Source organism: Neovison vison, chromosome 12, assembly GCF_020171115.1.
Source record: "Neovison vison isolate M4711 chromosome 12, ASM_NN_V1, whole genome shotgun sequence".
NCBI classification, from domain to species: Eukaryota; Metazoa; Chordata; class Mammalia; order Carnivora; family Mustelidae; genus Neogale; species Neogale vison.
In genome coordinates, this window is record NC_058102.1 from 138,880,740 (window position 1) to 138,904,166 (window position 23,427).

Consider the following 23,427-nt stretch of genomic DNA (forward strand, 5'->3'; position numbering starts at 1 on the left):
TGGCAAAGAGCGCGATCATCATCATCCTTTTCATATACGGGTATTTATTAAGCATATATTGCGTATATAATACCTTGCAAGGACAGGCAGCTTAAAGACCACAGGATAGAAATAGCCTTTGCTTTTCTGGAATTCATGTAATTATGCCTTCCTTTTTTAGATAAAAATGTAGTCTGCGTGTGTGCGTGTGTGTGCTTGGAAGGGTCAAAGTGAATACCAGTATGCTAACAGGATTATTATTTCTTAACTTAAATATCATTTTAGTATATTATTTCGATCATATATAACTTTATTTTGGGTTCAATAATACCATTTATATCAGAATCCAAGGCAAGATCTCACAATGAGATATAGTTAATAAAAAGAGAAGACAAGAGAAATAGCCCTCAAATGGAATAATCTATAATGTTTTTCCTATAATTTCCTCTTCTTTCTTGAGTCAGTGACTTTTCTTATCATTGCTCTCTATAATATACTCTTCCTTCCCCTTAGTTTTGCACTCTGACATGATTTTTATGTTTTAATTTGGAAGCGTTTTATATGTGCCCAGTCATTTGTTTGCTTTTCTTTCTTCAGGGCCATTTACTATTATTGTCTTGTGTCCCAAGACATCAGACCTTACATAGATTAATTGACTTGGCTAGAAACAGTGCCCAAAGCCATCAGCACCACGTCAATCACACGAACTGTGGGCAAGTCATTCACCTTCTTGGATCTCAACTTCCTCATCCGCAAAGCAAGATGATGGGATTCTATAGAGCCTTCCAGTTCTGGAATTTTTATTTCTATGTTTATTTAGACCTTTATGTTCACTATAGAAACATGATTCCTGCATTTCTCAGTTTGTGGACTTTGCCAGTGACACGAAATATTGTACAACAGGAAAATTTCCAGTAATTCTTAGTAATAATCCAGATATTATTAAAAGCAACTTATAAAGGCTAAATTGTACACAGCCTGGTTTTAGGAAAAAAATATGGAAAAGGAGATCATCTTGTTCAACTCTCCCACCCAATGCAGGAATCCCATGTACATCACCTTTGACAGATGGTCATTAGGCTGCTTCTCCTTCAACAGTGACCAGTTGCTTATGGATTCTTGTGGTGGGTCATTTATATTGTTGATCAGCTCTGATGGGGAGGGATTCTTTTCTTTATGTGAAACAAAAATCTGCCTCCCTGTACTCTACCCAACTCTTCTAATTTTGCCTCTAGATTAATAAGGAATGCATCTCACATTGTCATTGTTCTAGTGTTTAATGATAACTATCATTTCACCATTATCTGACATGAACTTCATTCTATTGACCTATTTTTCCCATTTTATGAGACTGACACGCTGCCTACTGCGCTAAGGAGGCACCTCCTATTTTTCCCATTTTAAATAAAGGAAAGAAATCTATTTTCACCCTGCCTGACATAATCAAAAGACCCTACCAGTATCAGATGGCTAGGCTTTTGCTGACATTTAATACAGTGTCTGGAGAGTAAGGGTACACACTCCAATGGAGAATTTCTAGATCAAATTGTACACTGATTATAGAGTCTGGCTTCTGTAATTAGTACCCTAAAATTGAGTTATTATTTATATTGCCACTAGAGCATTGTACTCAAAGAACTGGCATTTCAAGTGAAGTTGAATATTTAACCGAGATTGATAAAGTGGGAGAAAGCCAATTACCCCCAAAGTCAGAGCTCATGATTTTAATATTTGCTTCAAGATTGAGGTTCTATTGAAAAACTGGCCTGATTTGGGAAAATAAAAGCCTGAGTTCTAGGCCAATTTGGAATAGTTGCTCTCCTTCTTATAAAATTAAAGGCTTTCTGAGTTTTGTTTGGTGTTTTCATCTGCGTTATCTTCTCTCCTTCAATTCAGTAGAAGACACATAGGGTATCTTTGGTTGGCTGAAAAATATACCTGCTTAAAGTTTTGGTAAAAGGTTAAAGTTGTGAAATCTAGGTTAAAAAAAAAAAAAAGGTCACTGAAATATGTATCTGGAAACAAGTATTCTTGACTCTGCAACTAACTATAATGATCTTTGACCATACACTTGAATTCTTTGGATCTTAAGTTTCTTAATACTTAATCTGAGAGGATCTATTTGAATATCTTTAAGACTTAACTATCCATTCATGCTCAACAGTAATATTCTTCAGGGAGGATTTTGAACTACTTAGGAATTTTAAGACCAATGCCCTCTTGCTTCCCATTATCAGGAATAACTAAAGGTTGGGTACATTTGGTTAGGCACATGCTATTATGACTTAGGCCCACGACTTCTATTACTGTGAGGGAAGAAGCTGAGAAATATAGTGGTGTTCCATAGGCTGTGAGTCCAGTATGAGGCTGATGGGTTGGGATTGTTGACAGAATGACAATTTCTTTGAGATCTTGGCTATGTGATTGGTATTAGTTAAGTCTCCATTTTCCCAAAATATCTGGTTGGGGATGGAGACTTGAAAGGAGTTTTCTTTCTGCTATGTCTACAATTATATGAAGGGCACTCATGCAATTTTGGTTGAATTAAATTCAAATGAATTAATGGTAAGTCCCAACAGAAAAGTTTTGTCACTTGTTACTATTACCTTATTCCTAAATGGAATTTAGGAAAAGCAAGTGACATTTAGTTGGAGTCAATTTCAGTATTTGAGAACATTTATTTGAGAACAATTATTTATTGAGAACAGAATTCAGCATGTGCATAAAGAGTCACAGAGTTCTCGCTAGCCTTTAAAGTTGTGAGTTGAGCAAGCTACAGACAGAGAGAGAGAATTGAAAAAGAAAAAAAACCAAAATGTGTGTGTTGGCCTTGCCTTTCTAATATGAGAAGACTGACCACAGGATAGACATTGACTTATGCCCTGTGATAGATAACATTATTCTTCTCTGCACTATGTTTAGGCAAAATTTATGAGCAACGTATGTAAATGAATGCAGTCTATATTACATCCACATAACGAATCGAAGCTTTTAACACACAGTTTCTCACTTGGTCAGTCTTCTTAGATCTATAACCAGAGCCAGCGTCATTAATTTTTCTTGATTCCCTAATTTCATGGGCTAGCTCCCCTTCTTTCTTTCCCCCTCCCCCCCATCAATATCATTTTTATCATTTGACGCTCACCTCCGATTTTTTTGAAAACCTGAGGTCTTGTTTGTTTAACAGTGTAAGAGCCCAGGCACACCCTCTTCTTTCCCATCCTTGACTGCTCTGAAGGCAGGAGAGCCTGAATACTGTAAAGTGGAGGGCACTGATGGGGAACATGAAGTTGGTTGAATTGGGTTGCAGGGATACCCAGATGGGGTGGTTGTATGAACAGAGAGAGGGAAGATGCAAGGTTCCCCGAGCCACTGACATCATCCACTCATTCCTTCAGCCACTGTCTCATTCAACGAAAATTCTGTGACTGTCTACTTTGTGCCAGGTGCTGTGCTAGGTAATGGGAATAAAGATGCAGAAGCAAACGTGATCCTGCCTTGATAGAGCATATGGTCTACCCGAAGAATACCACGAAAGCAACATGATTTATGGAGTCCTATCAGGAAAATTGCGCATTGAAAGGGACTCCAACCCCAGCTTGGCTTCTTGGAGGAAGAGCCTGAAATCTAGTATGAAACCCAAAACATGAGGCTGAACTAGCCAGGGATGGGTCGGGAGGGGTAGAGGAAAGAGGACTGCTCCAGCCTGAGAGAACACTTTGAGTAACGGGCAAATTAAAGAAATTTGAAACAGTTGATTTCAGCAGGGGAGTGACAGGGGAAACCTAAGAAGGTTTTTGGGGGAAAATATGAGCACAAACTCTTTTCTGATCTTCTAAGTACAAGTGAGAGGTTTGAGGCTCTGCTTTAGATTTTTGCGTATAATTTCAGGAAGAGTTTCTTTCCTTTTTTTTTTTTTTAAGATTTTATTTATTTATTTGACACAGAGAAATCACAAGTAGGCAGAGAGGCAGGTGGGGGGAAGCAGGCTCCCCGCTAAGCAGAGAGCCCGATGTGGGGCTCGATCCCAGGACCCTGAGATCATGACCTGAGCCAAAGGCAGAGTCAACCCACTGAGCCACTCAGGCGCTCCTCAGGAAGAGTTTCTTGACCTTGCAGGTACCGTTACTCCCTCAGCCACACCTTGACACAGAAACACATCCTTTTATCACATAGCGGGAATTGAATGTTTTAAACAAAAACGCTCCAGAGGGTTTCCCCATTGCTAATGAACAGGCTTGCTATGAGCTTTTCCAGTTTCTTGGAGGGAAGGAGGCAGACTTCTGTACCACAGTGAGTTCAGGGATCTCTGAGTCATAGGATAAAGGAGAAAATGGTTCTCCCACGTCCACATGGTTTGAGAGCTTCACAGGTGTGTTCTATGACTTCTTGTTCATTTGTGGAAGAATTTGGAGGGAAGTAGGGCTGGAGTGGGGGAGTGGGGTTGGGGAAACAGAAGAGAAAAAAATTCTTAAACAAGCTTTCTCATCTCTGCTGGGATGGGCTGGGGGCATTTCAATGGGACTGCTGGTACTCTTTATTACCATTAAATACTAAGAACACCATTAAAACTCCTACTTTTACAGTTTTGAGCCTACGCTGGGAGCTAGTAGGCATGATGCACCGGTCATCAGAGTAGACAAACAGCAAGATGAAGGAGAAAGCAGTGTGCTTGCCTGAGAGTTAACTAAGCCCAAACTTTCCAGCAAAAATATGTCATAGAGAAACCAGAGACTACCTCCACTGCCCTAGATGATGATCAGCCTTTTAATCTGGTAGTTTGAAATAAAGTACCCCTTGATGTATATTTGATTATTAATTACTATATTATTGTTCATTATTTCTGAAAAGTAATAACATGTTTAATAAAAATCTGAGCTACTCTAATGAAAATCATTTAGATAATTTTGAGCATTTCAACCTCCTGAGGACTTCAATTTGATTTCTACAATACAGTAGAAACTTACTAATTCAGACTAATGACAGAAAACCCCATTGTGAATTACCGAATTGTGCAGATGAGTGGGCATGCAAACAGAGAGAAAAAAAAAAATCAGGGAAAGTAAACCACACAATATGCTTTATCCATTTGTTTTGACAATAGTAGTTCAGACTTAACAGTTCATGACGAAACTGTCCTGTATATCAGTAAATGTATTGTCGCTTGTTTCATAAAGATGATGAAATCTTGGTGATCAGAAGTCTCACTATAGAAATCAGATACTAAATTTCTGCTGAGAGATAGCTCTGGGACTGCAGGGGTTTCAAATAATTATCTGGCTTACAAAGAACTGATGTGAGAACCACGAAGTTCTGTAAATGCAAAGTGAGGCACAGAGGTAAAAAGATATTTTAATCCATCTTACGGTTGCCATTTAGTGTGGCTATAATATATTTTTTTTTTCTCTGCGATCACAGATCTTCTGAGGCAGAAGGGACCTCATACCCATTCTCTTGCCCAGTCTCCTTGTCTACTACACTGCTGTATTGATTATGATTTTATGATTTTTCCTTCAATGAAGAGGGAGATCTAACTTAATTACATGCTATTCTCCCTTGTCTGAGAAAGGGTGTCACACTTTTACGTGCGGAGTAGACCCAGGCTCCAGGATAATATTGGGATTCAAAACCTAACACACCTTGATTTTTACGACCCATCATTTAGCGCTACCTCCTTCTCTTCTCCTTTCCGTCGATCTTGATGAATGACTCTCTACCCTGGCTGTCCACCGAACCACCCAGGGAGCTATTTAAGTACACCATTCCCCATGTGCAGACTTCTTGCCTCAACTGATGATTGAAAGCCCCTATGTACTGAGAGGACCCACGGAGAGCTTTGTCTTTATCTTTGCTGTTCTATTCTGTGTCCTTCTTAGAGCCACAGCCGTGAGGATAAGTGTTGATTTCAGGGGAGGGGAGGGGCAGGCTGCCTGCCAGGTGGAGGAATAGCGTAGAAGCAAGTGCTCGGCATCGGTGTCCCAGGTTTGAATTCTCAGCCCATCACTTCCCAGCTGTGCTACTAACTGAAATTTTTTTTTCTTTTTAAGTTTTTATTTAAATTCCCATTAGTTAACATAAAGTGTAATATTAGTTTCAGGTGTACTGAAATTTACTTAACACCCTCTCCTCGGGTTTCCTCAGCTGGAAAATGCAGACACTGAAACCATCATTTATAGAGTTGCGATGAAATGGGTTAATACACACCAAGGGTTCAGAACAGGTCTCAGGACATGGCAAGAACTGTAAACTTGTCCGTTGTTATTCAAAGGGACCCAGAGGGCAAGAGCAGGGGAGGCAAAAGGCATCCTTTCACAAGGCCTGAAGGTTTGGAGAAAAATTAGGCTGGGCCCCCAGGAGACAGGAGAATTGCGGAGAGCTGCCAGGAAGAACAGGATGGCCCTTTGGGTAGCCACCAGAAACAGCTGGAAATGCAGTCAGTTTTACAGGATAGCCACTGTGTACCTATTAGAAGACTTAACATGAGAAAAGAGCCAAGGGAATAAAATCGCTTATGATGAAAGATGGGTATACCTAAGCTCTAACAAGTTCTGTTCATCACCAAAAACAGGTCTGGAGTAGTTTTTTAGAGAGAGGACTAGTTCTTGAAATTCTTGCTTCTCTTTGGAAGGAACCATCGTAGAGAGGTGATAAACCTGGCTGAGAAGTCCCAAACACGGACACAGCTATAGTGACTCTTTGGGTTGGTGGGGTTGAGGCTCCTCAGCAAGGTTGAATTCCAAAGACTCACAGGTGAGAGACACATCAAGGAGTGAGTCAAATGAAAAGGAACATTTTAGCAAGGACAAGAAGTTAAGCATACCACCAGTATTCCTCTCTACAAAGGGAAGCCCAGATTTATCAAGAATTTGTAAATTGTTCATTTGTGATGCATATTTCCCTTTTTTTGTGGCAAAATTTACATTTTTGAGGGCCTCTCCTTCCCGTTGTGTATCTTTTTGTTTCAAGCCAGGCAAGGCTCAGGGAATAGAGTACAAGTTTAATACTGGCTTAAGCCAAAACTAATTAGGCAAGCAAAGCTGCTGTTCCCCTCAAAAATCAAACATTGCATACCAGAATCAAGTCAAAATGACTTTTAGATTGTCTGTTATTTGGGAATATCTGTACAGCGGCTCCTTCAATTACCGAGTCTAATTTGGAGTTGACTGCAAATTTAAGTACTTTTAGCAGGAGAAGTTCATGAGTCATTCAGACTAAATCTAATTCATTTGTACAGTATTTCTTGGGCAAAGGTGGGTAGCTAGGGATTCACCTAAGTCTGAAGAAGGGGGAAGCTGCCCTGTGAGGGACTTTCTAAAGGTCTGCTCTCAAGGATGGCTCCTCACCCCTACTCCCTCCCTCTCTACTCCCTCTCTTTGCACAAACACACAGAGGCTGTTTGGGGGAGGGAGGGAAACAAGCTCGTTATAGCAATGTTTATACATATGATGTCTACGTGCATCTGCACATCGTGCACATCCTGCGAAAACCTGGAGACCATGGTATTTGGATATAATTGAAAGGGCGCAGGCTAATTTGGACCCCGTGACAGCACCCTAACAGAGATTTACAGTTGCAAATGGTTGACAACTCAGCTATTGGGTGAAAAGAGGGTGATGGGAATCTGATTTGATGGGATGACCCTTCCTGACACGTGAACAAAGAAACCTGCATATCTATTTTTAAGCAGGCTCTGGAGACTTCCAGTAATTGACATTTGGAGCAGAGGCTCGTACTCGCCCCAGTTCCTGGGGACATTTGCATCCTTTTCTGTGTTTGGGTTTTATCTGTCTAATCCCTCGGAGCAGGATGGGAAGCAGCCATTAGTCTCTGCAGTGGCAGAGGGCTCCGAGACCCTCCTCTGGCACGTGCTCCCTGCAGGCTGCCTGCCTCCTCTCCGGCTGGGGCTTCAGACCCAGAGTCTGAAGGTTTCTAGTCCAGGAAACACTACTCCGAGCATTTAGGAGTTGTTACATCTGAGTACCATTCATAAACTAAGTTCTGGCATCATGGTTGTTTTTACCAGCGGGGGAGATGGGGGATGTCAAGACTGCATCCTTGACTTGAGGGACAGAAGGAAGTAGACAGAGGGACAGAGGAGTAGGTAGGGCTTATGCAAAATCTTCTCAAACAAGGTACTGAATAGATTACAGAATTGTAGTCTGTGAATTTGGTTTCTGGCACTACTTGTCTCCCTTTCCCTTCTCCATGGTGTGACTCATTTTGTCCTGTCCATTTTCCTATATTTGGGCTTTATTTTATCTCTTCTTAAACAAAACCTCTTCTTACGAAAGTGAATGACTGGTCCATACTGAGGTATAATTGACAAATGGGGTTCATGTGCTACTACTTCTCAGAGTGTGTGCTATTTTATTTTATTTTAGTATTTTAATAGGGATAAAGTCTTTAAGCCAAAGGTGTAAAACTGCTTGGGGATTTCAGATATTTAGCAGGGACCATATTTCCAGTTTAAGGTGGAGGTTGGCTTTTTTTTTTTTTCTCCTGGAATCATTAAAATATCAAATTTAACTACTGAGATACAACTTCTCTCAATATAAGACCAATCTCCACTAAGATAAAGGTAAGAAGAGTGTGGAATCTGGAAAATATTTTGACATCCAGTCACTGCAGTTGGGAGCCAGGAGCAGTTAATAACCGCTCCTAGAATAGAGATCGAAATCCTTCGGGAGGTCAGCAAGGCTCCGGGAGGCTCCAGCCTTCTCTGGTAACCCCGCTCCTTCTTCTTCCCGAGCTCCGCCACCTCGACGGTTCTTTTTACAGTTCCTCAACTATATAATCCAGTCTGCTCAGGGGATGACCTCCTCCACATCGGGACATCGGATCAGCCCTCGTCCCTCTGCCCGAAAGGTGCACCCTCACCCCTCACTTCCTCTCCATCCCCCACCCCGCCCCTCTAGCTGCAGGACTACAAATCACCCTGCAGGCATGGGAGCAAGTGTTACCTCCTCAGGGAATATCTGGATGATTAGGTCTCATCTCCTCATTATTTGCTCTATTCTTACCCACTACAGCGCTGAGACAATTTGAAATTATACCTCGATTTGTGCCATTATTTACTAAGTGTCCAAGTAGCCATTCCCACAAGGACAAGGGCTGCAGATGAATCATTTACCACATTTACCACAGACGCTCCCATCTCTAGCACACTGCCTTGCTCACAGGGAACAATAATACAGCCATGATATCAAGCAGTTTACATGGATAGCCGACAAATTATACTGAAACTCAGAAGTCTGGTGGGAATTTTCTCCTGTCCTGATTGAATGGTCAACAGGATGGTTAGTTTAGTGATCAGAAAGGAACTTAAATGGACTTGTCTTCAAAACATGTATTATTTTCTTGGTACATTTGATATGTATGTGTGCAAGTTTATGCACACATAAATGTGCAGCATAATTAGGATAATATTTCATTTTTCAAAGGATCCTTTTCATCTTCTAACATATTTTTTTTAAAAATCTCTATGAGGAAAGTAAGGCATTTTATTTTGAAAATAATTAAGATATATGTATGTATGTCCATACATATTACCTTATAGCAAGATATGTATCTCGCTATAGTAACAGTAATAGTAGTAGTAGTTATCTACTATGGTATATAGTGTGTATATATATATGTATATATATTCTAAGGTGATATATATATATATAGTGTATAGTGTATATAACATAGTGTATATAGCACATAATATATATATACACTATAGTATGCATCTCATACATAACATAGCATGCACATAGCATATACACTGTATATTTACTAATTCACTAGTATATAATTATATATTATATATATAATGGATATATAAATTTACCCCCATATTACATGTATTTACAAAGAGCCACAATGTAGACTAGTTGCAAAGACAGATATCATTACTGACTCATGTAATCAATAATGATGGTTAAGATAGTATTGACTCTCTGTGGGTGTTGTTGAAAAGCCCGACTCTAGACAACCCTTCCTTCCATGCTGGTGTGTGCAAAAAATGTATCTTCTGCTGTTTACTTATGACAATAAATAAATGAGGGCTTTGAGAAGTCTTTCATTGCTGATTTTTCTATAAACTGGAAGGGAATAAAACAGTAGTGAGTCAGGAAACAGTTCAGCCCAAAATGTGTTTTTTGCACTAGTACATTATTGGACTGGAGCCTGAGCCTACAGTTTATTGAGGATGCTGCTCTGCCATTTGGATGATTACCCTGAAAACTAATGGATCATTTTAAGAAAGTACATGGTTTCTCCATTTCAGGCACATGGGATTAGGGAAAAAAAAAAAAAAGAAAGAAAGTTGTGTGTGCTTCATTTACTTTGCATCAAGGATTTTTCTCTTCTGTATTTTTTTTAAAAGATTTATTATTTTAGAGAGAAAGAGCCCTTGAGGAGGAGGGGCAGAGGGAGAGAGAGAGAGAGAGAGGGAGAGATAATCTCAAGCAGACCCACACTGAGCGCAGAGCCTGATGCAGGGCTCTATCTCATGACTCTGAGATCATGACCTGAGCTGAAACCAAGAGTTGGACACTTAATTGACTGCCCCACCCAGGTGCCCCAGTATTGTCACATGTTTTATCTCTTTTAACTCTTCCCCTGTGGTGAGAAACCTAGGCATTGTTAGTGACATCTTATAGCAGAAAAGTTCGTTAACTTGCGTAACATCACAGGAGTAGCCCAATTTGGGGTTCTACCACTCTTAGCTACATGAATCTATTCCACTGGCTTACAATCTTCTCCTGGAGCTCTTTTTCCAGTTAAAGGGTATATTTCACCGTAGACTTACTGTCTTATGAGTTTCTAGGGTCTAGGAAATGAAATGGCTGGTATCATGTCAGGGCTTGTGGTTACCATGCCAGCCTCAGGATTGCCTACAGAGCTGGTCTGTATACAGTTCCCAGGTCATAAACCTTGCCCTAACACTGCTTTGGAGCACTCTTAATGAGGTGGATGTCCTGTGGTCCTCTTTCTTTGCAATGAACAGCTATCATCCAAGAGCTGCTTTGGTAATCTATCATCAATTCTCTATACCTCTATCCCTTTGGAAACATCCTAGAAACACCCACTACCATGTTGGTAACTCCCAGGTCCTGTTGGTGTTCCTGTCTTGCTATTTACTAAGTCCTACAATCATTTGCTACACTCCACTTCCTCCAACACCCAGACTGGTTGCTTGCTCCTGGTGGACTGCTACTACTTCTGCCTTGTTCTAAGGTAGGTTGTCATAATAACATGTCCTAGTCACGACACCAAGCATCTTAAATATATTTGATTATCCAATCCATGAAACCACATGGTGAGACAGAAAAAAAATTTTTTTTCTGAAAAAGAAACCGAGGCAGCAACAACAAAAGTTTTCTTAAGGACATACTGCTTGCCGGAGGTTGGGCTGATATTTTTGCCTCCAGGTGTCCTATCTTTACCTGAACTATTGCCAACCTGTACCTACTGATGGGACACTTGATGGGGCCAGTTCAGCATTCTTTTTTTTTTTTCTTTTTACAGGTTTTATTTATTTGATAGAGATCACAAGTAGGCAGAGATAGAAGGGTAGCAGGCTCCCCGCTGAGCAGAGAGCCAGATGCGGGGCTCGATCCCAGGACCCTGGGATCATGACCTGAGCTGAAGGCAGAGGCTTAACCCACTGAGCCACCCAGGTGCCCCGCAGTTCATCATTCTTGACTTACTGTTCTACTTTTATTTTGGCAAATCAGTGTATCATACATAGTGTACTGCTTTAGCACAGATATGGGTAACTCCTGTTAAATAATACCCATAGACACTTTTAATAAAACAGAATAGAAAGACAGGAGACATGCCTGTCTTGTATAACTCAAGCCTCAGATGTAAAGGAATTTCAGACAGGAGTACCTTATACTCTGGGGGTGACATGTGCCACTCAGACATGGTAATGAGCCAGTCAAGTCAAGTTACAAAGTTACAAGGTTCTGGAAATTTCAAGAGCGAGGTCAGAGTACCTTCTCTCATGGAGGAAATCCATATAGTCTCAGAGGGTAATGAAGAAGAGGAGACGATTCCAAATTTGGAGGAATGATAGAAAAAGAGACTTTAGTAGTGACTAGAGACCACAGGCCCTAGCAATCGTGAGTGCATATCACACCCCCTGGTTCCCAAGGCTAATCACTATTTAAACCTCATTCTCAAGCCTATCTGCTCTGACTCCTACCATGGGACTCTGTCTGGTGCTTGGATTATTACCAACCTGGGACACATTTTCTGTGGGATTTCACATTTGATTCCAATCATATTTGATTGGATTGGATTTTAAATTCAGTAGAAAAACGTTATATGTATGTATATAGAGATAATCTTGTCATAATATATGTATTTCAATGAATCTATAGCATAATGTGAAACTGCTTTCAGTTCTGTTTAAACTCTTTGGCTGAATATAGGGGTTTCTTTGCAGATGTTGGGAAAAACACTCACCTATTTGTTAATCCCGGGTCTTTGGCCAATCTGTCTTGGTGATTTCCATGGCTTTCTTGGGTGTTTGCATAAGAGCAGATTCATTGCATAAAACCATCCTTGAGCAACTTTTGTTAATATCTTTAGCCACTGTGTCCAAAAGCATTTCACAGTAATATGAAGTATATGCAAACACTAGTTTTAATTTTTCACATTATGATTTTATACTTTTTTTGGACCCAATATACAGCAAAAGTGATAAAAGATTATGGCACCCCAAAAGCATATCATTCGTGTTCTTACAGCCAATTATATCATCATTGATAAGTCTTAAGGTGCTGATTCAATTGTTAGGGAAGCTAGGTGCTACAAACTTCGTACAGGTGCTGTGAATACTTTAGTTGTCAGGAAGGAAGTGCCCTGGACTTTCTCTGTCCTGGACAAGCAGCAAGTTTCCTATTGGTTTAGTTCATTGTAGTATAAAGTCACCAGTAAATGTGGGAATACAGTTATGCACAGACAGGAAGAGTCTGGGGAGGATCTGGACAGCATAGGAGACAGGGATGATCTATTGGCATCTTCTCTTTCTGAGTGTGGCCATTGGGATGGCATCTTTGAAATATCATGGCATTGCTTCAGTGTTCCCTGTGTGGAAAAGCAGTTCAGATCTGTTCATAAAGAAGCATTTTATCTCCTACCTCACAGGGTTCTATAGCATAGGGTCACTTGATAATCCCACGCTGAAGTTACAGGACCCACAGAACAATTAGTGTTTCTGCTGCCATGTGGAAATGAAAGAAATGCAGGTAAAATACCTTCCAATAAAAAACTCTGGCGTGGCCATAAGAAAGCAAATTTTCACAGCTCAGAGAATTTTGACAAATGTGTTCACGAGTGTCAGAAGTGTGGCAGCCCCAGGGGCCCTTGCCGGGAATATGTGGCTTAGAAAGAACAACTGTAGAAGTTTTAGATGCCGGCATCAGAAGTTAGAATGGAAGCAATGGGGACGCCTGGGTGGCTCAGTTGGTTGGACGACTGCCTTCGGCTCAGGTCGTGATCCTGGAGTCCCGGGATCGAGTCCCACATCAGGCTCCCAGCTCCATGGGGAGTCTGCTTCGCTCTCTGACCTTCTCCTCGCTCATGCTCTCTCTCACTGTCTCTCTCTCTCAAATAAATAAATAAAAAATCTTTAAAAAAAAAAAAAAAGAATGGAAGCAATGATTCTGCTGTTTGGTCCTTTGAAAACGCCCTTTTGGCAGAAAGTTCCAGACATGCTGGCTCTTCCGATGACTTCTTTCCCTCCTGCTTCAGGGAGTGAATTGCCAGGGGACTGGGGAGTAAAGATGTGAGGGTAAGAGAAATTATGTAGCTGTTGCGTGCCAGCAAGACAAATTTCAATCCCTTGAGGTCTTTTAAATGGTATTAATTCTAGAAATAAGACACAAAATTTAACCTTTTCATGCTAATAATGATTTCATAAAGAAAAACTCGTTAGTAAAGGTGACAAATATGAAGTTCTATTGAACATTTAAATTCCAGAATCTCAGTGAATGCCCCAGGGAGATATTTACCCAGCCAATGAGTTTCTGATGTTATTAAGAAGTAATTTATTCAAGAAAGTCTCCATTCATGAGTTTACATAAGAACAATATCTACTTTACAAAGGCTTGTGTTCTCAGTATAGCACATACCTAATTTACAATGACTTTTGGTTAAAATTTTCATTAGGTTGGTTCAATAGTATTTGATAATTTTAATTTAGTTTTATGAGATCCCAGGTTCCCATTTATAGGAAGAGAAAATGAATGCAGAGGAAATAAATTTTTAAAGAGCAAATTTATCTCTCAAATGAGCTCTGCTAATTTCAGCAGTAAATCTCAGGTGGAGGAAAGTTAACCTTTAGTATTTCTGTGGCAGTCCTTTTGGGCATAGACTATGGGTATCCATTAAAAAACAGCTCAGACTCACGATGCTGATATGCATAGTGATTCTGTGAGAGACTCTTTTGTGAAATGCTGAAATGGAAAAGGAGCCCCAGGGTTTAAGCATGGGGTATTTTCATGGACCTGAGCACAGGAAAGGAATAGTGGTTCTCAGGCATAAACCAGGCCCATGAAAACAGAACCAAAATAGATGAGAAGTGAATGCTACAGGTTCCGGAAACAAGGGTAAAGGAGTATACAATTATTAGAGGTCAGGAATTTAGGTAGAATGGCCATGATTCAAGCATTGGTCAAGAATGTGAAATCAGGTCAGACTCAGAGTCCTAGATACAAGATGAGACAGACACATCATGGGGTCTATCACTGGCAGATGGACCAGCCCTGACAATGTGATGTGGGATTTGCTCTGCTTGACTGGAAAGGGATGAGTTAACAAGAGTTTATTATACATGAGTATGAGGACCTGCACGTGCACACACAAAATACACACACACAGACACACACAAAGTTCAGGTTTTTAGCAACTAATTTTTCTGGTAAAGCTACCTGATTTAGACTTCCATGAGGATGACTCCCAATTCCTTCCCATGTGATCTGCAAATAGCAGAGTGTGATGCAAAGTGAAACACCCTCCCCCCCACCCCGCCCCTTATCAACAAATTGAATGGATTAAAATTGCCAACGATGCAGCAAGTCCGGTCTCTCACAGTATTGCCCCCATGTTGATAGAGGGATTGTAGATAAAATTCCCTGTCACATCATTCAGCAAGGGCCTGAAAATGTAGCAATGGTTCTTTTGTGGGTGCCAAAGACCACAGAAGGTAATCCAGTCCCTGCCCTGCCACTACCATTCTGAACTGGCCTCTTTCGTCTTGCTCTGCAGTGAGGGAGAGGACTGCAAAGCAATTATTCAATGAGTTCGATCAAAGAAGAAAACCAAGCTAGACCATTCACCTTCTACATGTCAGTTTCTGTTTACTGAAGGCTCGCTTGTGTTTATTCTCTTTACCTCATTCGTGCAAATGTCTGTGGTCTATTAAGAAATAGACTGTTTCACAGCCATTACCAGAACAGTCTTCTGTTTCATCAGTAGGCGTCCTGGGCTATAATGTCAGCCTCAGATCAGGTCAGGATTCTAATGAACATCAGCTAAGTTTTTAGGTCTTGTCCCCTGAGACAGCATATAAAACCACTGAATCCAAAGTCAAAAGCCCTGTGTGTTAGTCACATATGGACTATACAGTCTGTCTGAAATACGTTCTGTTAGAGTTAGCAGTGAATCTACAGAATATATTGTGTGTGATTGTCATTGTCATTATAAGTTACGGCCCTGTATTTTATAGTATATAATGAAATGAGATGATAAAAGTGACATCAAGCTTTGGATTCTAGTGTCTAAATCACCCATTTTATTCATCATTTGGCAGCTAAATGTCTTTTAAATACTGTGCAAAGTTTTATGATTTAATGTTTGCCTAAAGAACGGAAAGAAATGTTAAGCTGCATTACTAAGTAGAATCAGACTCTACTGCATAAAACCATCAGAAGACAGGTGTTTAATCCAGTTTCTTTTGGCCTCTGAGAAGAGGAGTGCAGGGCCAAAGTCTGAGCTGGTCTATCTACCTCTGGATACCCCGTTCCCCAAGGTTCATCAAATCTATGCTATGCATCAAGCAAATGAAGAGTTTACCTGCTTTCTACTACTTCATTTAACTTGTCCTGAAAATCCTTTCAAGCTCTTCTTTCCTGCTAAGAAATTGATATTTTGGTCTCTGGTGGTCACTTGTATTTAGCCTTCTGTCTTTGTTGGCTTTCTGTGACCAAAGAGAATTCATCACTGCGTAAGAATCTTAATTCACAGTGGTTAAGAGCTCAGTGAAGCAGCTTCCAGTGCTATGAATACTAGGTGCCTGTTAGTTTTCTTGAAAGACTTTGGAGCCTATGCACCTTGTTTCTCTGATTTAGGAGCTTCAGAGTAATACATTCTATTCCTGTGATGGAAGGTGGACTAATTTGACAAAGCACTCATTATTTGTGATTTTTACTTTACCGAACCGTCTGCCAGTTTAAAGAGCTTTCCATCCCCCTCCCCTCCATCATTCATATCCCTGGTAAGAATGATAAGAAACAGCTGTATCCATTCCAAACTCACTTTGTTATGACTCCAAATCCAATAAATAATCATGGTTAACCCTCACATCCATGGAGGAGTAACCCACTTTGTATTGAGAGCCCCATGATGCTAGGGGACCTGTGATAGTCCTTTTATACCCTAGGATGTCCACCCATCTTTGGCTCATATTTAAACCATCCCAATTCTCCACTGTCAGTGCTTTCCCCCTTCACTCCAAGGCACAAATGCTAGGCAATATGTGAAAATTGTAACAGAGATAAGTCCCCAAGACATTATTAATTATTCCTCTAGGTTCAGGAAGTTTTTCTTTTTTGGAAGAGTAGGGGGCCATGAAGGTAGAAATCCTAAAAAGGGGTGGAAAAGGAGACCAAGAAAGAGGGAGAAGGGTAAGAAACTGAAAATTCAGAGACCCTGGAGACATTCGTGCCTAATGGCCTTTGCCTTTGGCTCTCTTAACAAAACTCTAGGGTTTGACAGGCTCTAAATTGTTTTTTGTCACCCTCTCAATTAGAGAGGCTAATCCTAATATTAATGAACACCGCTGAGCAATAAAATGTGTAAAATATCTTTTCTCCCATAACCAAGAGATCATATATGATCCACATCACAACCACGATCCATGTAATACATATGTATTTTAGGATTAAGTAACTTTTTCCTCTCCCATCTGTGCTCTAAATCTGTGCCATATGTCACCTAACAAGGTATTTTCCATTATTCTTTTATTCAGTTCACTGCATTTTGTTCCTCTTGTCCCTTGAAAATTAGCCTGTCTGTAATCAGAAATCACTTCCATTCACAGTTCAGTGCATCTACGGTAGATGTGGCAAATGCTTGTTTACGGGGCTGGTAATTGGATTAAAACATTGAAAAGAAACAGAAAAATGGAATGTATTGAAAACATTAAAAAACATAAGCATAAAATCAACAAAACCAAAACAAATTAAAAAGCTCTAATGAATAAAAATGCTATTAATGGAAATCATTTATCAGTACAATGTTTCTGAATCTGTGGTCCTCAGTATTCAATTGAAATGATATTTAAAAACCCAAGAGAAAAAGGAAAAGAATTCTGAATAGCTCTTCTGTGAGCATGACTTGAGAATGGTTGATTAGCTTCTGTGTATCTTCTGGGCTGTCTTGTGAAATGGACAGCGCATAAATCTTCACCAGGTATTTTACAGGCAAGAAAGCACAGCTGTGTTAAGTCACTTAAGGAAAATTAATTATTCTTTCAAATTTGGATATTATTATTTTGATACCTGAAATCACAGAAGAGAAAAAGTAGGTACGAGCTCTTTCTGCCTAAGCCTTGCTAAGTGTTATGAACAGGTCATTGTGATGCTGGCAGCCATTGGGCATAGTGTGCCATTTTGTCAATTCAGGAGTGATGGAGTTAGAGTATCATCGACTGCTTACAACTAAAAACTATACCCATAGGCCTAATTGTCTGAACATCCTTTCAATAACCTTATTCAAAATGTTTTTTAAAAAGAAGCCAATGTTTCAAGAAAACAAAACAAGTTGCGACGAAATAAACCAATAGTGGTATAGGACTGTGAAATCAGTTAGTCATACGAAAATGTCAATATCCAACAACAGGCAGGCTTTGATATAAATGGGATCCAAAGAGACAAAGGACCGGACTTAAGAGTAAACAAAACCCAGAAGAGAAAAATCCAAAGAGAAACCACAGAACTGTTCATCTATCAGAAAGCATGAAAAGCAAAAATCAGATAACCAAACTTATGTGATTAAAACACCATCACTACCTTTGGCAGGCGTCTTCAGGCAGTCTCTTAAGCCTACAGAAGAGGGAAGCTCTTACCTGCTTGGCTGGGTCACTCTTTTCTTTAGTTCGGTTGACCTAATGATGGAAAAAAAAAAAAGTGATTAAGTTCAGTTCTTGAATTTGGGAAAGATATTTCATGTTGACATACTTTTAAAAAAACACTCTCTTTTTTTGTTAAAAAAAAAGTTGCAGTAAAAGCAATGTATAACAATTAAGCGAGATGAATTTTGAGTTATTTGCCATTATAAATTGTTCCTTGTGCTCACTGACCTAAAGTGAAAGCACAAGTGAAATGTAGTGGTGGGGGACCTCTTCAATTCTCAGAGTAAAATGATGGTGCTACATTAATTGATTTCTAATTTCTGTCACACCTGTGCTGACAAGATTGTTACTAGAGTTTGTCTATATTACCTTGGGGATTTTGCTGTGTGATGTTTACCTTTTATTTGATCCGTATCAATTCAATCGGGGGGCAGGAAGAAGATTAGTGCCCTTCTGCCACTGAAATTCTATCTATTGACTTAATATCAGAGATTATTGTGGGAATCTGCTTGATCTAGTTTCTTGTGTTGTAAAATCTAGAACATTAGCTAGTTGTTCTAGTCCAGTGCTTACTACAACCCATTTCCTATGTGTAACATCATTATTTTCAGTCAAGCAATACAAATTAGGTTCTAAAATGTTTTAGATGCATTATATTTTGTTTTTGTGGCTGTTAGGGGTGTAAGATTGCTGAATTAGTGAGAAATAAGGAGTATGCTATTATAAATAGAAAACCTGAACCCAGTTCTAGAAACCTTGAATCCATTGGCCTAGGCCAGGAATTGGCAAACTAGAGCTCGTGGGCCAAATCCAGCTTGCTGCCAGTTTGTATAGGACTCATGAGCTACAAATGGTTTTACCTTATTAAATGGTTGAAAAAATAAAAGAAAAATAATATCTCATGGTATGTGAAAATTATACAAAATTCAAATTTCAGTTTCCATTAATAAAGTTTTACTGGAACACAGCCACACACATTTTATTTACCTGTTGTCTATGGCTGCCTTCATTCTACAATGGCAGAGATGAGTAGCTGGAAGAGAGAGGGTATGGTCTACAAAATTTAAAACATTTAATATCTGGTCTTTTAAAAAAAGTGTATTGATCCCTGGCTTATGATGTGATTGATTTCATCTTTGTTGACCCTAATAATTAAGTTTAATCAGTATAGATAGGGGAGTGATAGCTTTTATTAAAAATAAAAATGACTGTATTTCATTCTGGGGTCATCTAGGTCACTCATCGCTGACCATGAAGGGCAGACTCATGAGAAAATGGAGTCCTTAACCATTTGTGTAGAAAGTTCTAGGCCGGCTTCATTGCTGTACTCTAGTTACTTATCAAATCTACTTTCTACCTTTTGACAAGACTTCAAGACTCTCCTTTATATTTGATAAAAATATCTAGAACATTAATATCTAGAACAGTATGGAATAAATAGAACACAAAGAAGCAAAAGACAATACATAAGTATACATATAATGATTTATATGAAGCATCTGTATGATGTTCAAAAACAGAAACAAACTATATTTTTAATGAAGATATATATATATATTACATATATATACACACATAATATATATATTCATATATGTGTAGAAAAGGATTAATCTTGCTCAAGAGAGGTCTGGCCTTTGCCCTTTCCTCTTGGTAGATAATTTATAAGCCTTTAGAATATCCTGATGAGAGTGTCATTGTTTATCAGGAGGCCAATGTGATTTACATGATTTATGGCACATAGGGGGGCCTTGGATCATGGACTATCACCTCGACTTCTGGAGGAGCTAGAGATGAAGGTCAGCCCAGCAGATGATTAACCATGTTTATGTGACTAAGTTCCAATAAAAATTGGACACCAAGACTTGGATGGGCTTCTATGGTTGGCAAGACTGTGTACTTATTGTTCCATGCCATCTCTGGGAGAAGTAAACCCTGTTTACACAACTTCACTGGGAGGAGACCACTGAAGGCAGTGCCCATGGAGTCTTCCTGGACCCCACTCCATGTGCTGCTTTCCTTGGCTATTTTTCCATCCTTTTACTGTGATAAACCGTAACTGTGAGTATAGCAATGTATATAGTGAGTTCTTGATATTCTTCCAGCAAATTATGGAACCTGAGGTTGGTTTGGGAGACCTGTTAGTTTAGAGCTGGTGTCAGAAGTGAGGGTGATCTTGGCGACCCCTGAAAACTGTAGTATATATACATTTTTAAAAATTTGTCTATAAACCTACATACATATATATCACCAAAAAAATCACATTAATGGTTATTGGGGTTGGATAGTAGGCATGACATGTGGTTTCCAGGATGTTAGCATCCCAGAATCTGATGGTGGTTAAATAGATACTAACATATTACTAATTGATATTAACATATTATTATGTTAATATGTATAATAGAGATTGACATTCTTTAAGCTTTTCATATACATTTTATATACTCTTCTGTATTTATGACAGCTCAATATTTTTTTAAAAAGAGGTAAAACTCCCCAGGGAGCATGTTACTGTAAACACACACAGGCATCCACACACATGAGGTCCAGTGTAGGAATGAAAGTATTCAGCTTCAAAAACTGTTGCCATTCTGTCCGTCCTGAGTTTTATTACTCAAGGACTATTACCTATTTTTCACGAAAAAAGTCACTTTGTTGTTCAAGGATCAAAATCACAATTCCCATGGTCTTGTGTTAGAACATTGGTTTTAGTTTGTCTTACTTGCTATGTACTAGAGTCTCGGAAATTCTATCCCACTTACATGTGCATCTCAGAAAGGAATGTGTGATTTCTCGCACTGACATAGTTGTAGCAGAATGAATGACCTCTGTACAGGTTAGATGAGATGACTAAATTCTTAGCAACACAGGAGAGTCACATATGATCATAAAAATGAACTACAACTTCCTCCATGAGCAAGAACTGAAATTTCTTTCTCCCTTTCAGCGCCTACCCCATTTCAGGAAATATTGTGTGCCTGGGTAAATAATTTTAAACTGATTGACCACGGGGAGGATTTAAACCCATCAACACTTGGTCCCCTGTGTCCACAGAGACCCATCTGCTCCCAGTTTCTAGACTCTCTGCAACCATTGCCATGTCTACACAGCACAGGCAATACCATCATACAGAAAGACCACCATCATCTTCCATGACACATGAAGAGTGTCTTGAAAAAAGCACGGGATTCTTTATAGTCAGATCACTGGACTTCTTTAGCAGCCGCCAAGTGCTCAGTATCTGACAAATCTGCTGGTAGCCCCCAAATAGAGATGTCTTGATATGGTAACAGGGAAAGAAATTTTGAGTATTCGTTTAACTTCTTAAGGTATCACATATAACGTACTGACCCTTCAAAGGAACCTAAAAATCAATAGTTTGGAAATATTTTGCTGGATGTTGCAGACATGAATATCTCTTATAAAATAATGAAATTATAGGTAACAAAGGCAGAAAGATTACAAAGGTTGGTGGTAACTAGTTGCATTGAATAGTCTAAATATGCCAAAGTAGAGTTTTGCTCAGTCAAAAGTTTTGCTCTTTATCAGTGGTCGGCTTAGACAGAGGGATACATATAAGATTGAAGACAGAAACAGCTCAGACAGAGGGATACATATAAGATTGAAGACAGAAACCTACTGGGTCATCTTATAAAGTAACTGCCTCTTTGAAGTCACTCAGATCCACGGTCAGAAGTCAGTTCCTGATAATTGCATCACCTGGCCTTCATCTGATTCCATTGTTCACGTGGCCCCAAATAATCAGGCCACGCTTATTGATTAGTGGCTTGTTCTGGCCCACTAAACAACTCAATCAAATTGACCCCATGGCAACTTGCTTCATTGCTTAGCAGAAAGCAGTCAGGATTCCCCTAAAGTGGGGGTCAGCCATACTTGGGTCATTTGAAGCACTCAACACAAGGTTGCTTCCAAGGAAAGAACGTGGTGGTGGGAGGCAAAGCCCTGGGCAGCACCACCACGTGTTCCTGATGGTGGAGCTCGGACACGCTAAGGGAGCTTGTCACAGGTTACAGTCACAATCTGATGGAATGTTGTTGGAAATGCTGATTCCTAGGCCCCATTCCAGAGATACGGATTCTGTATTTTGCACTGGGGCCCCAGGGATATGCATTTTCAAGAACCACCCAAGTCCTTCTCCTACTGATGGTCTCAAAGAAACTTAGAAAAACACTAACCCTAGTATGTCAGAACCGCTTCCAAGCTTCGGAAAGTGGCAGCTGTGGTTCCTTCTGTCGCCATGTAATTCATGTGCCTCAGGCCAGGACCTTTGAGTGGCCTCACATTCTATGACCCAGTAGAAAAGGTTACGTCCGATGGTACTGTCCACAAGCCATAAGATTCATCTGGCCACCGTAGAAATGGTATTTACTTGGCTTCCTCATAATTTGGAGGACGTAAAGGATGGGACCCTCTGAAAGCATCTTATTAACATCATGTAAATGTATACTCTAATGTCCCCAGAGAATAATCTTGGCGGATTTCTTTCCCCAGACTATACATTGCTAATGGTCATCATTACCTTACAGCTGTCAAATAAAACCACAAGCAGCTGGCCTGAACTGGTCTGCCTTTTTTTTTTTTTTTTTGGACTATATTAAAAGATTTTATATTGTTAATAAAGCAAGACAATTAAAGGTTAAGTATTTAGCTCATCCAGACCTTAGAATAATGACTAATTATAAAGACAGTTGCAGTTTAATTCCCCAAATTTAAATTCGGCATTCACAGTTATTAAAAGTGTAAGAGCTAAACTATAAACAACCCATTTTATTTTTTGTCAAGTTTTAATCAGAATTCTGTTGTTTGATAAGTGACCTGTTTTGTCTACTGCTCGCAGCTGGGCTGGCCAATCAGTAAGGGTATTATTACTCTCACTGGAAACTCAAACTAGGACTGAAAGTCCACTTAATTTAATTCAACAATTGTGTGCTGAGTACGTGCTATGTTTAAAGCATGTATGAGACCCGGTCTTTGCCTGCAAGAGAATGAAATCTTAAATAAGTAGCAATAATATTATGGAAAAATGTGTACGATCTCTAAGGAAAGTTCAAGTGCCTAGGGTTCAGAGGGAAAGGAAA

At 39.6% G+C, this 23,427-nt stretch overlaps 1 protein-coding gene across 1 annotated transcript in view; it reads right to left on the minus strand.

The window, feature by feature from the left end:
* Positions 1 to 23,427, minus strand: part of CELF2 (CUGBP Elav-like family member 2) — an 810,060-nt gene that overhangs the window by 593,699 nt on the left and 192,934 nt on the right. Inside the window, exon 2 of the mRNA XM_044227896.1 lies at positions 18,323 to 18,361. The gene's annotated coding sequence lies outside the window, so the exon portion shown is untranslated. The remainder of the gene's footprint in view (positions 1 to 18,322; positions 18,362 to 23,427) is intronic.